This window comes from Epargyreus clarus, unplaced genomic scaffold (genome assembly GCF_041222505.1).
Source record: "Epargyreus clarus isolate Ecla_fem2 unplaced genomic scaffold, WU_Ecla_fem_2.2 ptg000017l, whole genome shotgun sequence".
In the NCBI taxonomy this organism is placed as follows: Eukaryota; Metazoa; Arthropoda; class Insecta; order Lepidoptera; family Hesperiidae; genus Epargyreus; species Epargyreus clarus.
In genome coordinates this window covers 6,136,554-6,162,389 of record NW_027332225.1, presented here as the reverse complement: position 1 = coordinate 6,162,389, position 25,836 = coordinate 6,136,554, and the positions used below count along the sequence as shown (strand labels likewise).

The 25,836-nt window shown below is 34.8% G+C and overlaps 1 non-coding gene across 1 annotated transcript; it reads right to left on the bottom strand.

The window, feature by feature from the left end:
* Nucleotides 1-2,802: 2,802 nt before the first annotated feature.
* Nucleotides 2,803-2,907, bottom strand: LOC140749367 (U6 spliceosomal RNA). The gene has a single exon (XR_012103093.1). It is a non-coding gene; the product is annotated as a U6 spliceosomal RNA (small nuclear RNA).
* Nucleotides 2,908-25,836: the final 22,929 nt, after the last annotated feature.

The following is a 25,836-nucleotide window of genomic DNA, read 5'->3' as shown; positions in this document are numbered from 1 at the left end:
TTCAGTTGTATGTATTAAAATGTTACTACACTTAATTTGATACATTTTGACTTAATTTATAGCGGTTACCTAAGCGCGGATCCGCGAGCACACCCAAAATACCTTTAAGACACACATTAGGTACTTGGTATTACGTGGAAGGATCCTGGTTACAATTTCCGTAATAAAGTACACAAATATATTACCTTTGACGCTTGGTTACTCCGGGCGACAACTTTGCCACTATTTCAATTACGCAAACACTAAACGTGTTCCTCATACAAAGAGGATTACGGAATTAACGCGCAAAGTGTGCGAAGGCCCCTTGGGTTGGATTCTGTAGCTATATATTTGGGCTCGGGAGAAAATTCCGTCGCGTAACACACATGCAAAAGTTTGCACATGTTGGCAATCTGAATAGCATTCTGGCTTCCCCGATGTCTGAGGAAGCTAGGGTGCTATTTAGGTTAGCTGACTTAGGTTTAGCAAAAAAATAATTTGGGTTCTATTTTAATTTTTTTTATTATTATTTTATCCAAAATCAAATTCAAATTTGGTTTATTCAAAATTGATTCATATTGATTTTTTTTCGAACATTAACAAAATACCACCGCTTTGGATAGTGGTTCGTTATGGAGAGGAAGTGGCGAAAGAAACTCCGTATGTGCGCAATTTAAAATCTTTTAAAAGTATGTACTCGTTTTATACAATGTTATGAGATGAATTTGTTTGTACGGGATGATGTGTTCGCCCAGCGAAAAAATCCCATTTTAAATTAAAAATAAATAAATAAATAAACACACATGCAAGGTTTCATTCATCGTCAACCCATTACTGTCCCACTGCTGGGCACGGGTCTCCTCTCAGAATGAGAAGGATTAGGCCATAGTCCACACGCTTGATAGACTTCACATACCTTTTAAAACTTTTTTTTAAGAATTCTCAAGTACGTAAGTTTTCTCACGGTGTTTTCCTTCGTCGTTTAAGCAAGTGATCATAAATTTCTACGCACATATGTTTGAAAAATCAGAGGTGCCTGGGATTTGAACCTCGGACCCCTCGATCAAGAGGCCGAGTTTCTTAACCACTAGGCTATCACTGCTTTTTCATTACAGTATTCAAATTAAATAAAAGCTGCTCCTTCGTGCCCTTCTGAACCCTGCATTTATCGCAGATACATCGGTACCTCAGCGCCTCGTCTGCCTTGGGATTGAATTACTCGTAATTTTATAGATATTCGTGTAAGATGTTCCAAATAAATTGGTTATTTATTAAATTTTAGTAATCCGTTACTTGAATTTGCTTTAAACGTATTTTTGTAGATATCGTAAATGCATTAGACCTATCTACTTAACGTCGGAATTTCAATTTACTTTTTTCTACTATATCGAAATATTTTTCGAAACTTATTTGAAATAGTTACTTTAATTTGAAATTATGTTTTCAATATTTTTATCATGTCATCTGAGATCTAAAATCTAACTCTGTTTGAAAGAGGTGTTTAAAATGTGCCCATAAACTTTATTTAATACCAATAATGTTTAACTTAAATATGAAAGTTACGAGTATTTAGTAAAACTTGGTTTCCATATCGCATGTAGGTTTTACATACTCGTACTATTATTAGCGATTGTTCTTCAAATATTCTCATATTAGCATTCGTGATGTAATTATGAAGTATATACGTCATTACTTTATGAATACCACTTCTCATTTTAATCTCAGTTCAATACACGCAAGACAGATTATTCTCAAAGATGTTCGAAACCTATAAAAAAATATGTGGGGTGAATACTAGTTTTCTGTGTTACACATAATTATAATATGTTTTTGTGGAAAGACTTTTTGAAGGATTTGTTATATCGCAGTGATTTTCTCGACTGAAATTCTTTGATGGATTATTGTTGATAAATATAATATTTTATAGTAACAATGTTTCGCGAATTCCACGAAATATTAGTAAGAAGACTGGAAAAAGTTATGCCGCCTGACTCCGACATCGCTGTCACAACTTTTGCCGCCTCCATTCAATACTCGAATTGCTCTGCTCTAGATTTCTTAGTTTTTAGCATCATTAATCCTATAATTACGATTATATTAACAAGCGGGTTAAGTTAAACCTGTTTTAAAGGTGTTTGGGCCTTTTGTTGTTCGACTTCGAAGGCACCGCTGCCAGTTTTATTTCTGCCTAATAATAGCAGTGTTAAGGTATCTTGTACTACGGTTTGAAAAGAGTCGTAAAGGAGACATACTTATTTTTGGCGTTCCTTACCTCACTTCTCAGGAGCAACAACGCATCTGTAGCCAACCTCATGCACGCTTACCTTACCTAGGACTGTTTAGTGGCAGAAGACACTTAACATCGGGTAGATGCAATAAATTTGCTTGTTTGCTACGTACATAAAAATAGAAACTTTTAAAAATATTAAGTAATCTCAGATACATCAGTTTTCATCTTTTCCATTAGCCATTCAATCAAATGATTTTTCTTGATAAAACATGCGTACGACGCGTACCTATCAATAAAAGTAAAATAAAATCTTACTTGATTTAATAGTTTCACTCCTTCTTTTTCGTTTCATCTTGATTTAATACCATCAATCCCACTTGATATGTAATGTTTTTATAACCGTTCTTGGCGCTGCGTAGGGGGCTCCGGGATCTCCGGGACCACACATACCGCCGTCCTTCCCGGGGCCGCTGGCCGGGCGGTTCGAGGTCCCACTCTTGCCGGCCGCAACCCCGGAAGCCCCCTTTTAGTCGCCTCTTACGACAGGCAGGGGATACCGTAGCCCTATTCTGGTCCCGGAACTACAGGGACAAAAAAATGTCGAACGCTTCACAATTTTGCGTGTCATCCTTGCGCAAGGACCATGCTAATCTTCTCTGTACCGTTCCAATTAGTATATGTACTGTCGAAGCAAGTACTTCTAATGGTTTCTAATGTTCACTTTAATGAATCCCCAGTATAGTTGTTAATGGACCGTTAATGAACTAAGAACACGCCATTACAGAAGACAATAAACGTCACTCAATTTAATCTATCAATCACAATATACGCTTATAACTAAGCTTTGCCTTAACCACATATTATTCTCCTAGAAACTGTCCCCCGATCTCAACCAAAGTTGTTTCCACTGTGACATGGGTAAGGCAGTTTTGAGGTATTTTGTATACGCGCAAAACATATTTGCACATTTGTAATTCATACGAAGTTTCCGCAGCACTCCTACACCTGCGACAACAAGTTACGCAACCCAAAAGTAGCAAACACTCAAATTGCTTATGTCACTACTTCGATATGTTGGTGTATGTATAACAAATGTATTTGTACATACAAGGAACATATATTTAAAGGTTTAATTTATAGGTGGTAGAACCCTGTGGTTCGACTCCGGCAGCACCACCGCCACACTTATTTCTGCCTCATAACAACAATGTTAAGCACTGCTGTGTTGTGTTTTGAAGGATGTAGTAAGGGAGACAAAATTTTCCGAGGCATTCCAGCTTAGTTCTCAGGGGTAGCGGCGCCTCTGTGGCCGACCTCAGGTAGGAATATCTAATCCTAACTGGGGTTGATTACAGATGTCCATGGGCGGCAGTAGCCACTTACCATCAGGTGGACTGCACGCTCGTCTGATACTCCTATATTATAAAAAAATATGTTATAAAGAAATATAATTTTATATAATATATAAGTAGAAACACGGATGTTACAAAAGAGGCGCAACAAAACACTTGTTTCAAAATCAGCAATCTATCGCTGTCATTTTTCTATCGTTTTTTATGTTTATAAACGGTGGTATCATCAGGTGTTTTTTACTACATATAAAATTACATATAAAATTATAAAAATATAGTATTTCTAAATAGATTTTAAATGTGATATCAGCCAACCAGTACCTTTGTAGCATAATAATGTTAGTAGAAATGTAGTTATATAGTAATGAGCTTGTAAATGAATAACATACTACGTATTTATGATTCAACATGAGCTAATTAAAGAGGTATGATGAAGTATTAAGAAAGAAAAATTGACTATCTTTTCCGTATAAATTTCAATCTTGTCCGATCATAAACAATTAAAAAATAGATTAAATGTGTCAGCCTGAGGGGATGGGAGTAAATTTTTACGCCGAGTCCATTCCGGATGTCCCCGACAATTTTTTATTATTGGCTGGACGAATTTAGTATCTGGGGAGATATAAAAGGAAATGAAGCTAAGCCCTTCGGAAATCTCAGAAATTGCTCTTTTTCTCGGAGTGCGTGTGAGGACAATGGCTCGGTTCAGATCCAATGAAACACTGTTACATTTTCGCTCAAGGGAACTGTTTGTACGATCGCCTGTGAGATTTACGCTTCAATAGCATTTCGAATGGTTGAATATTTTAATAATTTAATCGTGCTTCCACGAATCTTTATCGGCCATAAGCGATTCTATCATTAAACTTGTTAATGATAAAGCTTTCATTAGTAATCATAATAATTGTAATCAAAAATTAATTTATTTAATATTTGGGTAGAGCAAATAATGATAGTATTAAATTTATAATGACACTGTTACTGATGATTAATTTTTCCAGTAATAAATCTCATTACGCTTGTAGTTATGCTTCTCTGAAACATTTTATAGGATATTTGGTAGCATATATTACATTTTTGTGATTCTCTTTATATCCTGTTAATTGCGGGTTAATTAAAAGTTGTATATAAAGCAAGGAAATAGGACTGACGACTATTTGACCAGAGAAAAGCTCGAAAGCTGTCGAGAGACCATATGATAGCTCTAGTACTTAAAAAATCTCCTTGCAAGACATTTTTATTCCTAACAATTTAAACGAGTGTTAGGTTGGTTGCCTTCTATAAGGCTTTCTAAACGTAAACACACCTATAAGTGTTAATTATGTCTACATTAATCCACTCACTACTAAATGGCCCTAAAATAAAATAAAAAAAAACAACAAACAAGTAGTCAAGGTCCTAAAAAACCCTTAATATATATTCTATGCATCCACAGAGTATATTAAATTTGGATTAGGTTAATTTTAATAACACCCGTCTGTAGCGAAGCCTGACGCGGGACACGATACCGACGCACTTTAAGTATAGTTGATCGCTCCCAAGAGAGCCATTGCAAGTTTTGCTGTAAAATTCTCAGTAGGAAATGAAAACGCCGTATGAGCGCTTCCTTATACGGACGTCACGACATCGGTGCCGTTCAGGCACCGGTGGAAACACATAGGTGATAGAACCCTTTGTGGTTCGACTCCGGCGGCACCACTGCCACACCTATTTCTACCTAATAACAGCAGTGTTAACCGCTGCTGTGTTCCATTTTGAAGGGTGTGGTAAGCGAGACAGACTTTTCCGAGGCGTTTCAGCTTAGTCCTCAGGGGTAGCGGCGCATCTGTGCCCGACCTCAGTAAGGAATATCTAATCCTATCTGGGGTTGATTACAGATGTCCATGGGCGGCGTAGCCACTTACCATCAGGTGGACTGCATGCTCGTCTGCTACTCTTATATTATAAAAAAAAATCTGCAAGTCTTTCTACATTTTTGATCGACCGCGAAAGGGCTCGATACGATAGTTTAGTATTCCAGCTGAACATAGCTCCGAAGACAAACTAAACTATGTCCGCCAGTATCCTCATTCATGAAAGTTTACATGTTCACAACACTAATCACGATGGCGACACGACACTGATAAACCGTTACCGCTGACGATATGTCGACGTCGAAAACGGCATGTTGTCGTGACGAGCCTGAGAGACAGAGTGCTGTACAAATTCAATAATGCATGATTCATGTCGTTTCCAGTTCCGTCACGGTGTCGTGTCGTCCCGTTAAAGAAGAGCCCTAAATCTACCGCATTAGAACCCACTCACCTATGCTGAAATACGGTTCAGTCAGACCCACGCTCCGTTAATTGTTGAATCGGAAGTTTGATAACTTCACTCCAACTTTTCATCGTCCATAGATTTAGCTCTAGCGTAAAGTTTTGACAGTGTTCGGCCACTTATACGTATAGTACCCAGTTACAGAACTCCTTGAGACGGAGCTTTAGTGGCTTTAAAGTAAGTGTTTCAAGTGATATATATTTATGTGGAAAGATTAAATTTGGTGAAGGTACCTAATGGTACGCGATAAACCTTTATTTTCTCACATTAATAAACCCAGACAGTATAATGATTTTAGTAGCGATCTAAATTATCGTTGTAACTAAAGAGTTTCTTCGATGTGTATCAGATTGTTTATGCCAATATATTTGTTATTATATACTATATGTTATTGTCAGAACCAGACATATATTCCACCTAATAGTTCTTAGAGTTCCGTACTCGAAGTCTAAAGTCTTCGCTATCAGTACGGCAGTCAATAGACACTTGAATGTTATATAATTAGCCAGTAACTTTGTACAGTTTTTGTTTAATACAACGTTGTTACGCTAACAAATAAGCTAGTTATTTTTTATTCTAATTAATGGTAACATTAATTTCAGAGTTAGTGATAGGTTCCATTAATTTTATAGTAGTTTGCAGTATCTCCGCAACCTGCATAGCAGTAATAAGCATTATACACAAAATGTGTACACTCATCAATAATTCGATCTCGGAAATGAATTCAACTAGCTAGAGCATTTGGTATAAATCAATTTAACGCCAGCATCTCGCACATACTCGTATGTATTAGTTTCACACGGTCCTGTTTGGATAGCTGCCGCCACATTTGCAAGCAAACTGTTCTGATCGATGTCGCCACAACCTGCCACAGTGACGTACGGGTATTGATCGCGCAAATAAATGAACATTCCGAAATAGCTACTCGTGACACCATAATAATACGTTTAATTGCACTATTGATCGGAGACGTAAAAGTACTAATAGTGCAAATAAATGAACATTCCGCATTAGTTAAGAATGACACCACGATAATACTTTTTATTATACCAAGGATTACTTTATTATGATTTATGTTTAAGCAATATTGATCTATATTTTTTAAAGAGGATTATAATCATGTTTTATTAAATAACAGAACTGTTTTCTGAATGACAATTACGTTCCGTAATAATATTTATGTATGAATGACGTATGTGTATAATAGCTGCCGCCAAATTTGCAAGCAAACTGTTCTGATCGATGTCGCCACAACCTGCCACGGTGACGTACAGGTATTGATCGTGCAAATAAATGAACATTCCAAAACAGCTACTGCTGACACCATAATAAAACGATTAATTACACTATAGAATTGTGTAATGAATAACGAATTCGCTGGTTACAAATATCGATTGGTATTCATTTTTACATAATAGTTACCGTTAAAATTGCAAGCAAATTATTCTGATTGATGTCGCCACAATCTTCCACGGTAACGTATGGGTATTGATTGTATAAATAAATGAACATTCCGAAATAGCTACTGGTGACACAATAATAATACGTTTAATTACACAATAGAATTGTTTAGTTAACACTGCCTAGAAATATATTTCGGTATTTACGTACGTACTAAATAGCTGACGTTACATTTGCAGGAAAATTATTCTGATTGATGTCGCCACAACCTGCCACGATGACTTACGGGTATTGATCGTGCAAAAAAAGGAACATTCCGAATTAGACACTGGTAACACCTCAGTGATACGTTTAATAACGCTATAGAATTGTTTAATGAATTTGCTGCTTAGAAATATTGATCGGTATTTATGTGTACAAAATAGCTGCCGTTCATTTTGCTAACAAATTATTCTGATTGATGTCGCCAAAATGAAATAATTGATTGTTGACACCACGATAATAAGTCTAATAATTTTCAATAACACCACACCATTTTTTACAGATCATGATTACGCTGCTCAGAAATATTGATCAATATTACTTATTGTGTGGAAAAAATAGCTGGTACCAAATGTACAAGCAAACTATTCTAGTAATACAAATTTACTAGTAATGATAGAATTCTTATCTTATTTTAAGCCTCCACGAATATTTTGACGATGTCACAAACACTTTACAATTTCAAATATTTCCAATCTTTATACAAATACTTTGACACAAAAATTTAATAAAACTTTTATACTTATAAAATTAAATTAAAGGGAATGCTTAAGTAAGTATTTTAAAGGGAATTTTGAATAAAAATTAAAAACATGTTATTTTGCGTTTTCTTTGTAGAATAGAATAGGATTACTAGGCCTAAAACATCATAAAGGTAAACTTATTTCATCTCATTACATTAAATATTCATTCCAGAATAATAAAATAATTCGATCCATCTTTTCCATATAATCGAGTTATTAAGCTTCTATTAGGTAAGATAACGTAATAAAAAACTGAAAGCGAGACCGTTGAAAGGGGTTGATTAAGAGTTTGCAAGTCATTAAATCAATTCAGCGCTCCTGTTTGAAATAATATTCGCGCTGTATTCACAGCGTACTCATATCTAGCTGGAGTACTCTGAAAAAGGAACAGTAGCGTAGAGTGTCGTTGTCGTGTAGTAGCCGGGTCGGCGCTCATTAGGGCTCAGCCTAATGATGCACCTGCTTGTTAGCCCAGTCATTCCGTCACCTCATAAAAGGCTTTGTCTACCGTCTGCTTAGGGAAAGCGCACATTCAGCAAAACAGCAGCGAATCGAATTAATGATGGAAACAAGGTGCATTTTTTGTAAAAGAATACGAGGAGGTCATGACTTTTGTAAACAAGTGAAACAGTCCTTCTATACATATTGCTATAGGAACGTGAACGTTAACGTCTGTTATTAATAAATTAAAATTTGACAATTTCTGCCTACTAGAAATTCATAACATTAAGTATTAAAATGTCTCAATTCTGATAATATGTATTTACTAGTTTTTGCCCGCGGCTTCGCCCGCGTTTAAAAGAAAATAATATAATATACTAACATACATAAAACTGAAAATTCGTACCTTCAACTTTGCTAAAGATCATCACTTGATCAACTGCATAGTTTACGATTCAATCGTTACTAATATCGATTAAAATAATCGATGTTTTGGGTTCGATTCTCCGATTAATCGATCTTAGATCGCCATCCCTAGTTACTTTGGGATTTCCGGGATAAAAACTATCCTATGTCCTTTCTCGGGTATCAGACTATTTTTGTACAAGATTTCACTAAAATCGGTTCAGTTGTTTGGGCGTGAAGAAGAGACAACCAGACAGACAGATAGACAGAGAGAGTTACTTTCGGATTTATAATATTAGTTTATATAATATGAGGTTGTCAAATGTGGATCTTTGGTAGGCTAGAAATGGATAGATTGCATTTCATTATTGATTGATTGATGATTTAACAACCTTTTCATTTTCATTGGATAAATTAGAACCATCGGAACTTTTTAACTATAATTATCTGGAAAACACAACTATTATAAAGTAGAAATAGTTAAGGTTTATAGCGACAACCGAACCAAGAAAAAGTCACTTTACATTTTTTAATTAAAGCAATTAAACTTAGCTTCAGGTATTTCAGCGGTCTTCTTTTTACTTTGTAATGCAATTAGCTCCGCTTTCTGATACTTATTTTATATACCGAGATAATATTTTTATTTATTACCGTTTTAAATATTCTAGATGTCGTCGAAACCTTTGTGGTTCCAGTCTAGAGTCTTATTTTTTTTTATAATATAGGAGTAGCAGACGAGCACGCAGTCCACCTGATGGTAAGTGGCTACTGCCGCCCATGGACATACAGATGTACATTACTGAATGAACCCCAGATATTCCTACCTGAGGTCGGCCACAGATGCGCCGCTACCCCTGAGGACTAAGCTGGAACGCCTCGGAAAAGTCTGTCTCCCTTACCACACCCCTCAAAACGGAACACTGCAGCGCTTAACACTGCTGTTATTAGGTAGAAATAGGTGTGGCGGTGGTGCCGCCGGAGTCGAACCACAAAGGGTTCTACCACCTTCAAAATATCTTATAACAGAAGTTTTAACTACTTGTGTTCTGGTTGAAAGGGTTATGTTTAGGGAGATATACTTTTCCTAGCTCCAACTTTGTACTCAAGAGTAGCAACACATATGTGACCGAGCTCAGGTAGAATATTAATTCTATCTGGGATCGATTACAACGCCACTTATTTCAATCCAATGATTATCTGGACAATACACGCCGCAAACATAAGTTAGCCTACCCACCAAACAAAAAACTAGGCATTGTCGCTAAAGGCACATATTGCATGGCCATAAAACTTTATAATAAACTACCCCACCAAATAAAAGAAATAAATAAAGATCATCAGTATTATAAAGAAATAAAAAACATGTTAATTGAAAAATGCTATTACGATTATAACGAATTCCTAAACGAATGAAAATATAGACATACAAATATACCTACCTATTTAAGTACTTTGTAAGACTTATGTGATTGCCATAAATTTAGATCGCCTTAATCGGCATATTAAATTTTTGGTGCTTTTTGACTATCTGTACATCCTATATATTGTAACCCAAAAATTTACTAAATAAAGATTATGAATTAAATTATGATTATAGATATCTACGGACAGGAGCTGTACAAAACTACACAAAAACTACACAAAAAACACTACTATACAAAAAATGTGGTATATTCATAGAATGAAGAGTGGACAGTGGTGACGGGTATAACGCTGAACTTGAACAATAAAGATAATTATCACCTTTATTGATGTGAAACATCTATAGCCGCACGTAAAACCGATTTTTGGCGTGACGACGCATGCCGTGGCGACGCCACGCTATACGATGGTATATATATACAGTCTATATGCAGTAGTGTGTACGGTGTGGCGACGCGTCGCCACGCGCGTCGCAACGCGCAATCGAATTCAATAAATAGTCATCGTTATCTGGAAAAAAATCGTAATATTTTATTTTATCATTATGACATATTTAGTTCCTATCACAATATGTTCTTTTCTGCATATTACTTTTACAAAATAATGTTGATGTTTCACATCTGCCAGGCGTCCCGTGACGGCTCACATTTTTTATTTTAATAATCATATATTAAGTATGATACATAAACATTATAATGCTACGTAGCACTTAGTTACAATACCCCGGAAAAGTTCACATTCCCCTGTTGCCGACTAGGTCCTTATATTTTCGTTTGCATAGGCCCTAACATAACGAACCTGAATTGGACGTAGACTTAGGTTTTGAATATCAAATTATCTTGTTATAACTTCATAGTGAACAAGCTTGTTTGAGTACGTAAACGTTATATATGCATTCGTTTATGGATGACGTATGATTTATAAGATTTACCTAAAAAAAATGTATTCACGTATAGTTGACATATTTACGATTAAAGTAACAATTCAATAGTGTATCTGAAGATATGTCGCCCTTGTCGCCCATACACATCCATAACCAACTCTAGTCGTTAAGAAACTCTTCTTCCCGATGGAGAGGTCAGAGGTTCAAATCCTAGGCACGCACCTCTGGTTATTCAAAGTTATGTGCGTATTACATTAGAAATTAATTATCACTTGCTTAACGGTGAAGGAAAGCATTATGAGCAAAACCTGCATACCTGAGAGATTTATAGAAAAAAATCTCAAAGGTATGTGAAGTCTACCAATATGCACTTGGCCAGCGCGGTGGACTATGGCTTAATCCTTCTCATTCTGGCCCGTGCCCAGCAGTGGGACATTAATGGGTTGTTGATGATGTTCTACCTGAAACCGATAACAGATACGTTGCCACTCCTGAGATGGGCACCTCATATTATGTAGTAGTCAGCTGGCATCCCTACCTACCATAGAAACGCAACTACTTCACGGTACAAATAGACAAATTTAAATTACTATTTAGTAATGATTGTAAAACATAATAATAAGTTATACGTGTTATTCTGTAAGCATAATTAAATCTGTAATAATATTTAAAATTGTATAATTTACTAAGGTTTAAATTCTAAAATACCCTACAAAAATACAAATACATTGTTACCCTAAAGATTGAATTGAAAAACTGGTAAGTAAATCAGCCTTATCAGACCCTTCAAAATCAGTGGGAAGTCGTAAATCGTCCATTCTGGTATAGGTGTGGCAACGGTGCCGGTATTAGAACTACGTATAATTCTATCGAAGCAGGGATAGCGGGGTTGAATGCGCTCTCGATCGAGGGGTCCGAGGTTCAAATCCCAAACACGCTTCTCTACTTTACATATGTGAAAAATATTAGAAATTAATTATTACTTACTTTAACGGTAAAGTAAAACATCGCGGGATACCTGTATACCTTAGTGATCTTTAAAATAAATAAAAGCTCATAAAAAGTTTTTAGAGGTAAGTGAAGTCTACGAATAGGCACTTGGCCAGCGCAGTGGACTACGGTACAATCCTTTTTATACTGAGACCTGTACCCTTACCATGAGTTTTTACGTTTTGACAAATATGACTGTTTTGGTATTTGTTTACGTAGTGGCCCATACTATTTCCAAGTTATGATATAATCCGCTAGGGGCGCTGAATGGAAATTGTATGGGCAAATACGTAAACAAATACCAAAACAGTCATATTTGTCAAAACGTAAAAACTCATGGTAAGGGTACTGTTGCTAAGCTGTGCTCATCAGTGGAACAGTAATGGGTTAATGATGATAATTTTATTACCTTAAAATATCGAAAATAATGGTCTTATATTTTTTTGCCAAGAATTTATGTAATTTGTCTTACAAATATAAGCTGAACGTACAGAGGGTTACTTTTATTTTCAATTTTGCTATTTCAAAATATTTAAAAATTAAAATGGGTCTCTTATTATATTTAGGCATGCTTCATCAGAATATTTCTTTAAATCATGTTTGCATTGTGTTCATTGAATAAATTTAAGAAATCAGTCACGACAATCTTATCTTATCAAATCAGCATACGATCTTAAGATAGCAGAAACATACATATTTTGCAACCAAATTAACATTTGCATGCTACGTGGGGATATGAGCGGACAATCTGTGCTAAAACAAATAGAAACTGCAAGTTTTTGTAAGTATTAAAGTTTATTCGTATCTATTTTTAACATGTTTTTATTAGCCGATTTCTATCCACTTTTAACATTCAGTTTAATTAAAAAATTTGAAGAATTATCAAAAACCGATGACGATATACGATTAAGCTCACCTGGGCGGGGCCCGACGGGGCCACGCGCTAAGAGGACTCCGGTTGCGTTCCTTTGGAGATCCCGGAGTCCTCTACGCAGCGCTGAGGACGGCCACCGGGGGGGTTTTAGTGCGCTAAGAGTCCCAAATCACCCTGTGTCGCTCCCACAGCATCCGGTACCCTTCAAATAAACCCAGAGAAAATTAGAGTTTTACCTGACGTGGACCATAGATGCGTTAACAACGCCCTTGAGGACTAAAACAATCGCCTCAGAGAGTTCTAATTAATAACTTTACAACTTTAATTTTAATAATATTTGATATAGTTAGGATTGTTCCTATTTCTATTTTATTTAAACGAAAAATGATAAAGAGAGCACAAGAGCATAAGACTTCATACATATTGTATGCAATGGAGAAGAAGCGGCACAAGATTGCAAGAATCTCCATTTGTTGCATTGCCAAATCTTCTAGTATTTTAAATGTTTATAGGTGAAGTATCAAGTTTGCAAAACTTAAAATGAGAAACTTTACTAATTTTGAATTCAGGTAGTTTTCCATTTTAATGCAATACAATTTAGCAACCTTAAATGTGCATATACCTTAATATTATAAAGATCAGAAAAACTACTGGAACTATTTCAATTTTTTTACCAATATTTAGATTGGATTTTCCGAATAACATAGGCTATATATTACGTCATCTTATAGACATTTTTAATGCGGATGAAACAGCGAGGCACAGGTAGTAATGTATGTACATTATACAGTTATACATACATATGCGCAAAACAAACATAACCCTCCGCGGTTCGCCAAAAAACCATGTTGTTGCGTCTGACTATTTACTGAAAAACAGCCTACGCTCCACCTATTTGCACTGTACATGTTAGTGATGTTTGCACTACGCAACTAAGTTTGCGGGTTTTAAGTTGTGACGACGTTCAGGGTATACCACGTTTAAAACACGCTGGGAAGTTTGGCTGTTGTGATCCAACTTAGGAAGGCTGTTAATACCAACTTCTACGTTATTGTTACTACATTTAAATGAGTATGATACATTTAAACTAGCTCTGTAATAACTTTGAAGCCTGTAAGACATCTCACGATTATATTTCAGAGGTAGTACACCTGTATATTTCTACCTTATAAAAGCAATAGCAGCAGTTTGAAGGTTGTAGAACTCTTTGTGGTTCGACTCCGGCGGCACCACAACCACACCTATTTCTGCCTAATAACAGTAGTGGTAAGCGCTGCTGTGTTCTGGTTTGAATGGTGTGGTAAGGAAGACATACGTTCCAGCTTAGTCCTCAGGGGTAGCAGCGCGTCTGTTGCCAACCACTGGTAGAAATATCTAATCCTGTCTGGGGTTGATTACAGATATCCATGGACGTTAGTAGCCACTTACCGTCAGGTGGACTGCATCTGCTACTTCTAAGTAAGTATTAAAGAGAATTATTTCAGGTAATACTACAGACCGCGCACACTGCTCCACTGCTCGAATTTTGTTACTTAAACGCAAACATACAAATAATTGTAAGAGATAGAGAGGAAGAGAAAATTGCAAAAATCGGACATAATACTATTTCTTTACGTGACGATTTCCACTATTTATCTCGTACCGCCGTAAGCTGCGTTAAGGAACTTCATTTCAAAAACTCAGACGGCCGTCTAAAAACTCAAATCTAAGTTGAGAAGAATATGCCAATTTATTTGAGACAAGTCTATTAGCTTGATGTAAGCAGTGATAGCTTAGTGTCGGGTCCCAAATACGAATTCCGAGACTCACCTCTGAATTTTCAAGTTATGTGCGTATTACAAATTAATTATCACTTTCTTTAACGGTTATGATTTAACTCAAAAAGTGTTTGAAGTCTTCCAATACGCACTTGGCCAGCACGGTAGACTATGGCCTAACCCTTCGCATTCCGAGAGGAAACCCGTGCTTAGCAGTGGGACAGTAATCGGTTGATGATGAAGTATTCTATAAGAATTATTTCGCTACATTTGGTATATTACGAGCACTGGCATTTAAGTTAATTAATATTAACGCTAAGCTACGTGAAACAAACGGAGGGTTTAATGAGTAAAATTGACCGCTTTCAATTCGCATTACCGCCAGCCCACAGAACGCAGTGTAGCGGTTTGCGTTCCTAATTCTCTCATTTGGTTTGCTTAGCTCTAGTTATAATATACTAATGTTTTGAATGCTCTTATTGTTTGTGAAATTATGCGTAAACTAGTAATTACTACAAAAACAATAAAACTCGACTGCTTAAAAATAAAATACTAAAAAGGTGAAGTAATGTTTAGTCGATGCCAGTCCTATAAAAGAAGAACTTCCAGGTCTTCATAATATAAGAGTAGCAGACGGGCATACTGTCCACCTGATGGTAAGTGGTTACTGCCGCCCATGGACATCTGCGATCTACCCCAAATAAGATTAGATTCCTACTTGAGGTCGGCCACAAATGCGCCTCTAATGCCTCGGAAAAGTATGTCTTCCTTACCACATCCTTCAAACCAAAACACAGCAGCACTAAATACAGCTGTTATTAGGCAGGTACAGGTATGGCGAATTGCAATCAATCTGCAATTTACTTTAGGTAGAACTCTCATTTTTGCTACTTTCATCTTAAAAAAACATGCAAAGCTGATGAAGAATACCGTCGCTTAGTAAATATTGTAAATGTACCACAAATGCAAATAAAAAGGAAGCAAGCCTTAAGCTAATTTAGCAGAAACTCGCATTCGTCCCGCAATGGGCCATTTAGCGAGCTGGATTTGCGAAACATTACCTCGTATGTTACACAAAAGTGAGACAAAATATGGGTGTTTTAAGCTACTTATATTCGCCATAAATTGTGTTCAAATTAAATTATCGTCATTTGCTGTGAACATAACATTTGTACCGGTTTTCTCTTAAAATACAGTGCATTAAGTGATTCCTCATATTTGCGCCTTAAACCAATATTAAAACAAAGAAGTTACTTATTATCTGGGTAATATTATAAAAATAATTTTAGTACCTATCGACGAACCAAGCGGAATTGTGAACCTTAATGTTGCACCATGCTATTACATAACTTATCACTATATTTAATTTGTATTGTTATTATTGACAAACAGAGCAGATTGAAAAATAGTATAAAAGAAAGTTGAAAAATCAACCCTATGAAAAAGGTAGTATATTTTTTTTTAAGAAAAATATACAACCGACTTCTATGTCACTACAAAGTAAAAAATAATTGAAATAAATGTTGGTTTAGTATATATTTCTGAAGTCGGCGCTCATATTGGACACTCTGTTTACGCCGTTATCCAACGAAATATATTGAGTGCCGACTTCAGAACTATGTACTAAACCAATATTTAGTTGAATTATTTAATACTTTGTAATGATATAAAAGTCGGTTGTATTTTTTGTTAAAAAAATTTTTCACCCTTTTACTGATGACATGCTAACGTTTATATTAATATAATATATAAATAAAAATACTTAATGATTAAACTTACAAAACGCACTAGGCGCCCCTACGATTTTAAAAAGTTCATCTGCCATCATCAAGCCCTGATTTCCTTACAATGGGACCACCTTGGGAATATCTTCTTTCCAACAAAAAAGCAATCATCAAAATCAGTTCATAAACGTCGAAGTTATCCCCGAACAAACATAAAAAACAAACATATATACGGTCGAATTCAGTAACCTTCTCCTTTTTTTAAGTCTGTTATTAAATTGAGAGTGGTATTTTGTTAACTTACCTCTCAAAATATAAACATAAGTTCGTTCAAATTAACAAATCTCCGAAGCCGCTTACCTGGACTTAGGATTTATTGACCAAACCGCAGTTTGTCAACTTTTGAGGATACCGCAATACCGTCTTCATAATTGGTTTAAATTTATATTTCAGCCATTCATCAAATGGAGCTTTCGCTTCAATATTGCGGTAGATTGAGGAGAAACAATTAATTTGGAAACTTTTATTAATACTTCGCTTCCTGTAAATGTTTCCCTATCTATTTGTTTTGTTACCGGTGACAGGTTTATGTTGCGTCGTTTCGCTAGAATTGTATTGTTTTTGTAGACAAACAAACAAAACTTTTATTGTGATAATAGCTTTTAGATCTCAGAGATAGGTACAATAGGATAGGTATCACTGAATATATGTAGAAAACTATCTTGTAAATCACTTTGATTCACAAACAAAGGCAATGTTTTTGGAGTGTATGTTTGTAATCTTAATACTTAGCCCTATGATAAAAACGGCTTGACGAATTAAAATATGTGGCGTCGTTTGATTCGTCTAAAATAAAGGATTGTCATTGGCTATATTCTTAAACAGTCGGGTATTTTTGCTTTCTTTATTAGTCATCTAGTGTTGTATTCAATTGTATTGTATTAACTAGTAAATTTAATAAGTATTCAGTGTTCAATATCTAAATCTGCTAAGATTTAATAGGTATGGTCCACGTAAAACTGCTAGTCCGCTCCGATTAGAAATGGATCGCTTCGCCATACCAAATTGTATGACTACACCTGTAGGACTACCATGAGTTTACAAAAGTATTACTCGCTAGCGACTGCGTAAAATAAATGTATGAAAAATTGTACAGCGCCTCTGGTGGTTACTCGTAGAACTAAAATCCGTAGTGACGTAACTCGATACGTAAAAAACCTATCGAAATCAAATCGCTAGCGAATGTCATTATGATCTATTGCCATACAAATTCGGTCCCATGAGTCATTAATTTGACAGACGTTGTCAAGAAATACCGTAACGATAGTAGTTATGTTATTCACTAGCAAAATGACAATAGTTTTCTATTTACCATTTCTATAGTGGCGTTTCTATGCCAACTCATGGTAATGCTACTGCTCGCAACAACTTCCGAACGGACTAGTAGTTTGGCGCGGACTATACGTAATTATAGATAAGTACGTAAATTAGATATTGTTTTATTTTGCTTATTAAAACACATTAAATATTTTACTTGAAGTTAAATTTACACGTAGGTACGTTTATCAGTCATATTAAAACTTACTCTAGGTAAAGCCCGTGTTCCACAGTAGTTATTATGGATGTACCAATGATATACGGTTTCAAATTAAAGTTGGGACAAACTGATAGCGCAGGTAAAGCATGCCGTAACGGCTTCCGCTTACAGATTCATTACCGTAATATCCTACAAGATAAACACAACCGCAGGAGTTATTAATGCGTGTTGTTTATGTACTAATTCAGTATCGAGTTCTCTTTTAATCATTTTCTTTTATGTGTGTAGCAGATGAACATGCAGTCCACCTGATGGTTAGTGGCTACTGCCACCCATGGACATTTGTAATTAACCCCATAGGTATAAGTTAAGATAAGATAAAATACTCTTTATTGCACACTTACAGTTGAAATTTAACAATAATCAATATACATAACAGGTGAAACAGTATGCAATAGGCGGTCTTATCGCTAAGTAGCGATCCAGACAAGCTATGCATGAAAAAGAAAAAAGAGACAAGCGAAGAAAGAAGAATAGTGTGCGTTAAGTTAGAGAAGGAATAGGTTATAAAGGATAGGATACTTTTAATATTAGTGTTAAAGCAACAAAACTAGAGAGAAAACACACAAACAAAAAAAACCACAAACAAAACAATGACACGGTACACATGAAAATAAGATAGTATTAGATATTCCTAGCTGATGTTGGCCACAGATGCGCCGCTACCCCTGACGACTAAGCTGGAATGCCTCGGCAAAGTGTATCTCCCATAACACATCCTAACATTGAATATTATGTTTGTGTGAAATTTATACAGATTCTTAAAAATCCAAAGCTCTGAAATATGAATACATGTAACATATAAAATAATTATGATGGAATCATTTTACTTGTAATGAAACAAATTAGTAGTAATGATGATAACGGTTTGTTTCAGAGCATGCTACAACTAAAACAGGTTAGGTATCAAATAGTCTAATCTAATTAGGCTTCTACAAAAGTTCCAGATATAGATATATCTTATCTTATTATAAATATAACATAGTAATCATTTAAATTCGTTATCTTTCAAAAAACTAAAATACATTTTAGAAACTATGATATTTGTTTTTAAGGAACTAATATTGTACTAAGGATATACTTATTGTACACTGCTAATATTATAGCTAATAATAATAAATATAGTTCAAAAAACTAAAAAAACACGCTTTTATGATAAAATCAAGTAAAAAGTAGAAAAGTACTTATTCTATTTCATTCTTTCATACATGCAGGTTTCATACATACATAAGGATGTATGTTGATCTCTTTCTACTGAAAAACGGAGTCACACACTGACAAACATACAAGTGAAGCTAATATAAAGCGTATAAAAACTAATATAATTGAGTCGAAATTACGTAACCCGTTTTGTATTTGCTTACCATGCAATATAACAGATTATAATCAGACGACCCATAAACCTATTAAATGGCATTAAAATGTTATAAAAATTCAACTTTGCTATTCGTGACGTACTAACCATGTACGGACATCAAATCGGAAGTAAATATTGCTATAACATGGCAGTTTTATCACGTTAACTGAAACTGTTTACGATCTAATCTGGGGGGTTACTACCATCTCTTAAAACAATATTATTTTAATCATACATTGAAATTTCGTACTACCTTGCTAAAGTAAGATTGTTTTTAAATTATTACAATAAGCAGTTTTGTATTACGTCGGTCGAAATTATTCATTCTTTTTTTGCTGGAAATTTAACTGTTTAAGCAAAATATAACAATTTTAGTTGGATTTATACAATGGATAAGCGAAAAATGAATAAGGGTTTAAGTTTGTTCAACTGCGTAAGATGGAACACAATTAAGATCTCAGTGCGAAATAGACGACACTAGTTCGTTTCTGGGTTAAGGAATAAACAATATAATCATTATTTTATATCACTAGGCAGGAATAAAACAATACCGTTTTAAGGAGGTCGTGGTACGAAACAAAATGATTATGATGCAATATTGAAAAATACTTTCCTAAACTATGATGTTTTTTAAAAGATGGTGGTAGGCCCCCTGGTCGTTATGTCGTTACGTGGTTATGTCGATCATAAGTCATAAATTCGATTATGATGGTACTCCCGATAGCTGTCATTTCCGATTGCAATCTAGAATACCTATTATAATGTAACATGTAATCGAGCATAACAGTTATCTGCTCACTAAACAAATGTCGATGATAAGTGTTATAGGTGTGTTTCTAACAAATTGAGTACTCTGTAGGGAAGTGTTGTTGCAACGCCGCAATGCTTTATTTAATTTTATGTTATTAATCATTTAGTAAGATGTGAATACAGTTAAACTTCCATAATCAGTGTGATCATTATTCCAAGAGAAGATCAATAAGACGTTAACTAAAATTATTCGCTATCCAGATATTAATATTTAAAATTTCGCTTTCACGAAAATCGCATACCAGCTAGTATTTTCATAATTAGTTATCATAAGGTAAAATAAGCAGTAAAAATTTACACGTGGTCCTAATTTAAGGGACGCCAAGCCTGAGAAAAAAGTTTTAACGTGAGAATTTTTAGGTAGATCCAATCCAAAGTTCCACATACAACAGTTTTAAACAAATGTCCTACATATTTCGACCCTTCACTTGCCGTCATTGCATAGTCCGATAATTTAGATGGAATGCCTCATTGCACTCTCATAACAATGGTTTAAATTTAGTATCCGCGTGCCAGTAAATGGCATGAGTTAATGGCGCGCAGTTCACGAATCAGGAGAGCGGCGATGACGTGAACCGCAATATTCCGCGCTGATCCATCCATTTGAAAATCTCTACGTACTCGATAGGTCAAAGTTTTGTAAATGTAAAATAATTTTGAGCTCTTATTCAAAGAGTGTATGCAACAATGCGGATTTCGAAATTGAGAAAAACAACTTCATTAATTTCATTAACATCCTTCAATCATTGTCAACAGAACAAATCTTGCCCAAAGTTTAACTAACAACAATTTTAGACATATGTCCTACATATTTCGACCCTTAACTTGCCGTCATTGCATAGTCGGTTAATTTAGATAGAATGCCTCATTGCACTCTCATAACAATGGTTTAAATTTAGTATCCGCGTGCCAGTAAATGGCATGAGTTAATGGCGCGCAGTTCACGATTCAGGAGAGCGGCGATGACGTGAACCGCAATGTCCGCGCTGACCAATCCATTTAAAAATCTGTATGTACTCGATAGGTCAAAGGTTTGTAAATGTAAAATAATGTTAAGCTTTAATTCAAAGAGTGCATGAAACAATGCAGATTTCGAAATTGAGAAAAACAACTTCATTAATTTCATTAACATTCTTTAATCATCGTCAACAGAACAAATCTTGGCCAAAGTTTTACTAACAACAATTTTAGACATATGTCCTACATATTTCGACCCTTAACTTGCCGTCATTGCATAGTAGGTTAATTTAGATGGAATGCCTCATTGCACTCTCATAACAATGGTTTAAATTTAGTATCCGCGTGCCACTAAATGGTATGAGTTAATGGCGCGCAGTTCACGATTCAGGAGAGCGGCGATGACGTGAACCGCAATATTCCGCGCTGATCCATCCATTTGAAAACCTCCATGTACTCGATAGTGCTGTGAATAGTTCGTTTACTGGGTAGTTCATTTGCTAAATAATGTTAAGCTTTGTTACTAGATTTAGTTCAGGCAACAAAACCGTTTTAAAAAAAAACTTTTGCTTAATTTTTCGATTCGATCCTTCGAGCGTCTTCCACCGATCACAACACATGTTTTTGCACTGAAAATATAATGGGGATTAGTTGAAGAATTTATCTTATAACACATTTTAGTTCTCAATATAACACAGGTATTATGGTACGGAAAAATGATCACACTGATTATGAAAGATTAATCATTCAGTGATTAATCTTTCATAATCAGTGTGATAATTTTTCCGAGAATTATAGACCAATCAAAGTTAACTCATCAAGCAAGAATTATTTGCTTAAAAGGTCACGGTTGCAATTGCGAAAGCCACATACCTAGTATTTTATTAACTAATTAACATAAAGTAAAACAAGGAGAAACCGTTTTCACGTAGCTATTTAACATAGCACAGTAATGAAACGGTGATCCGCGACGCTATAATTAAACCGTAGAAACAACAATTCGTTTGCTCATTACACCTTGTTGATGCGAACAACGCACATTGTACATACATTGCAGGCGCTCGGGATAATAAAAGCTACAATAGTTAACTGGCCTGCCCTGTCCCAAATACTCTGCGAAATCTCCACAAACGTTTCAAAGCCGAAATTGCCTCTTTTTCCAATCGCCTGGAATAAGGCAAATGGAAAATGGAGGCGAATTGAACAAACGCTTTCATATTATCAGCTTTGATTTGTATTTTTCGATTGTAAGCCTGTAAATAAGTATTTTCACTCCCATTTAGCGGTAACACGAAGCTTATAAAAATGAAATATACTTCAATGGAGTAGATAATAAATTATTTTCTTCTCACTTTCCTCTTCTTTCTTTTCTTTTCTTAATGTTGATAATCGTATTCCAAAAAATAATAAACCATACTGATATTTAAACATGTATCAAAAAGATATTTGTAGATTTTTAGAACCACTTTGCTACATATAATATGTAATGTAAGTGGTCCTACAAACATACAGATATCTTATTGATGGAAATTCTGCTTAAAGGCAATCTCAAATGCGTTGATATCCTTGATAACTAAATTAAAATACTTTTATAAAATTGTACAATCACATCTTTAGACCAAAACACAACACTACTTTTCTACATATACTTTTATTGCATTATCTTTCTCAATTACTCGCTACCGTATTGTAAATGTATCTAATCCAAACACCAAAATCTTACAAAGTATTCTGAATGTCTTATGCTGTTCATCAAACTTTTTACGAACAAGTTCAATATGATTAAACTAATTAGACAATGACGAACTGCGAAATCTCCTCAGACTTGTCGTTGGAACAAGAGAAACAATATACACATGCAATTATATATTCCAACAACGCGGGGCAATTAACATGGGAAGTTCTCGTTAGCGTTTTGCAAAGGGAAACTTTTGATGTTAAGGAAGAGAAAAAATTCAAGAGCTACTCCAGGCCTCATTAACGAGCCTTTAATGCTAGTGAATACGTCCGGACAGTGGCTTCCTAAGAATTTCAAACCACTTGTGTCCTCGTTTTGTCTACCTTTTAGATTAACTTAGGTGTTCCTAAAATATCATCATTATAAAAATTATCATCATCACCATCATTGATTAATTCAAAGCGTCAATAACGAGCCTTTGATGCTAGTAAAATGCTTCCGGAGAGTTTTCGTAAGAGTTTAAAACGACTTATGTCCTGGTTTTGTCTACCGTTTAGATTAACTTAGGTGTCCATAAAATATCTTCTTTATAATAATTATTATCATCACCATCATTGATATATTCCAAGCGTCATAAACAAGCCTTGATACTAGTGTAATGCGTCCAGACAGTGGCTTCGTAAGAATTTCAAACCACTTTTGTCCTCGTTTTGTGTACCTTTTATATTAACTTAGGTGTCCCTAAAATATCATCATTATCACTATTGTTACCATAATTATTGATTCATTCTGAAATACATTAACGGGTGTTAATGCTAATAAAATTACTTTGAAAAGTGGCTTCGTAAAAACTTCAAACTGCTTTTCATCCGTGTCCTCATTTTTTCTCACATTTATATCATCATTGATCAATGTTAAGCTTCTCACTAAGGAGCCTCTCATACTAGTAAAATGCTTTCGAACAGCGATTTTGGAAGTATTTCAAACAGTAGGTGACAAGTATGTCACCCTTGCACCGTCGTGCGTGCCCTTGTTTTGTCTACATTTTACATTAACTTAGATGTCTATGAGTTATCATCATTATTATCTTCATCATTTTCATTATTATTATTGTCATCATCGGTAAGCTACTGTCTAAGAACCTTCACTTTTATTATCATTTAGTACGGTTTTTGGTGATTTACTAGCAACGTTCCTTCTTTTGTCAAAAAGCTATATTTGCTTAATCCTAAAACAATTTCAAAGAGGAATATTAACCCTAAACTAAATACATGAAAAGTGAAAACTGTGTTACGTTGAAACAACGTAAGTAAACAAAGTTTTAAGTCGGTCTTAAACTTGGTTAAAATTCGCTTACAGGATTGCATTCACACGGAGTGACTTGCTAAAGATCTTAAAGGGAAAGTTATAAAGCGTATTCAATTAGTTTTTACTTTGTAAGAGTCAAATTACTGAGTTTGCGATATCTTTCAGGAATTAAAAAGTAGTTAAGGACAAAATAACAATAGTTTGTCAGAAATATAACACATATTAATAAAAGTTGGAAACAATAATTTCATTAAGAGCTACAGGAATAACGATTATTAATAGTTAGTTTTTCAATTCCAACAGTTACGTACATATTTTGTAATTACTGATAAGAGGCGTTACAACTAAATCTCAAATTTTGCTACCTCTTCATAATTGTAATGTAATATAACTGGAAAGGTTAATTTAATAAGACAAACATGCATATAATTAAATTAGATGCAATAGATGATACGCACACTCACTTAGTCTACATCCATATAAGTTTAAGTAATGTATCACTTTCCCTTAATTATTCATATACTTTATTATAAGACAGGCGAACATACTTTCATGAGAGGATTAAACGAATATGTGTACCTGTATATAAATTATGTATATATACATTAAATAATCGTAACTAGAGTTTATAATCCAATAAACAAAAAATATAAACAGCTTTAGTGAGCATTAATAAATTTATGGCAATACATTGAAGCAAAAAACAGTTTTTACGGTCATAACAAATCGTTCCCTTTTGTAATAAAATAGACTACGTTAGCAGAGCTCATTCATTCGAATTAAATGCCCGATTTATTTAAAATAGTGCTGAATAGTTGGATTAACTTTTGCAACGTATTAAAATTAAATAAACGTAATCTCTAGGAAGGGATGATATTTATAATGAGTTTGCTCTGTGGCTTGTGCGCTTCACCACACACGATCTATCTCATCTCGATTTTTATGCAAGAATACTAGATACTCATAAAGAGTAATCTTTGTTATTTCGGGTCCGGTAATCAAATAGGAGGGTCGTCGAATTACCGACTAACGCCCGTTATTAATAATTAATCTATCCATTATTATAATCAAATTATAAATTTGATCACTTCTGTCAAATTATCATCTTTGGTAAGCAAAATATTATGTATATTAATTATATTATTAATAATGGGCGTAAATCTCTTTTGTTATTTTGAAGATTCGTCCGGACAGGCGGATAAAAAATACAACTCCTTTTCAATTTATGTAAGTTTACAAAATGGCAATTACTTGAAAATTACAGACAGACACTTCAGTTCCATTTATTTGTATAGATAAATATAATAATAAAAGACAGAGATGAGCAAACAAAGCGTCGGCAAACGGTTAAACTACGTCGAGGCGCGGACTATCGCAGCTCCGCCGGCTTTAATTAAAAGCAAATTTGTAACTGTATATACCAGTTAATTGGACAAGTTATATCGAATTTGCTTTCAAATTACAAATGAAATATCCGTATTTGTAAGCACGGATGAATTATTGGCTATATGAATCCCTTAATCGAATGTATTGGGTTTATTATCCAGCACTTTTAATTGAAATGTAGTTA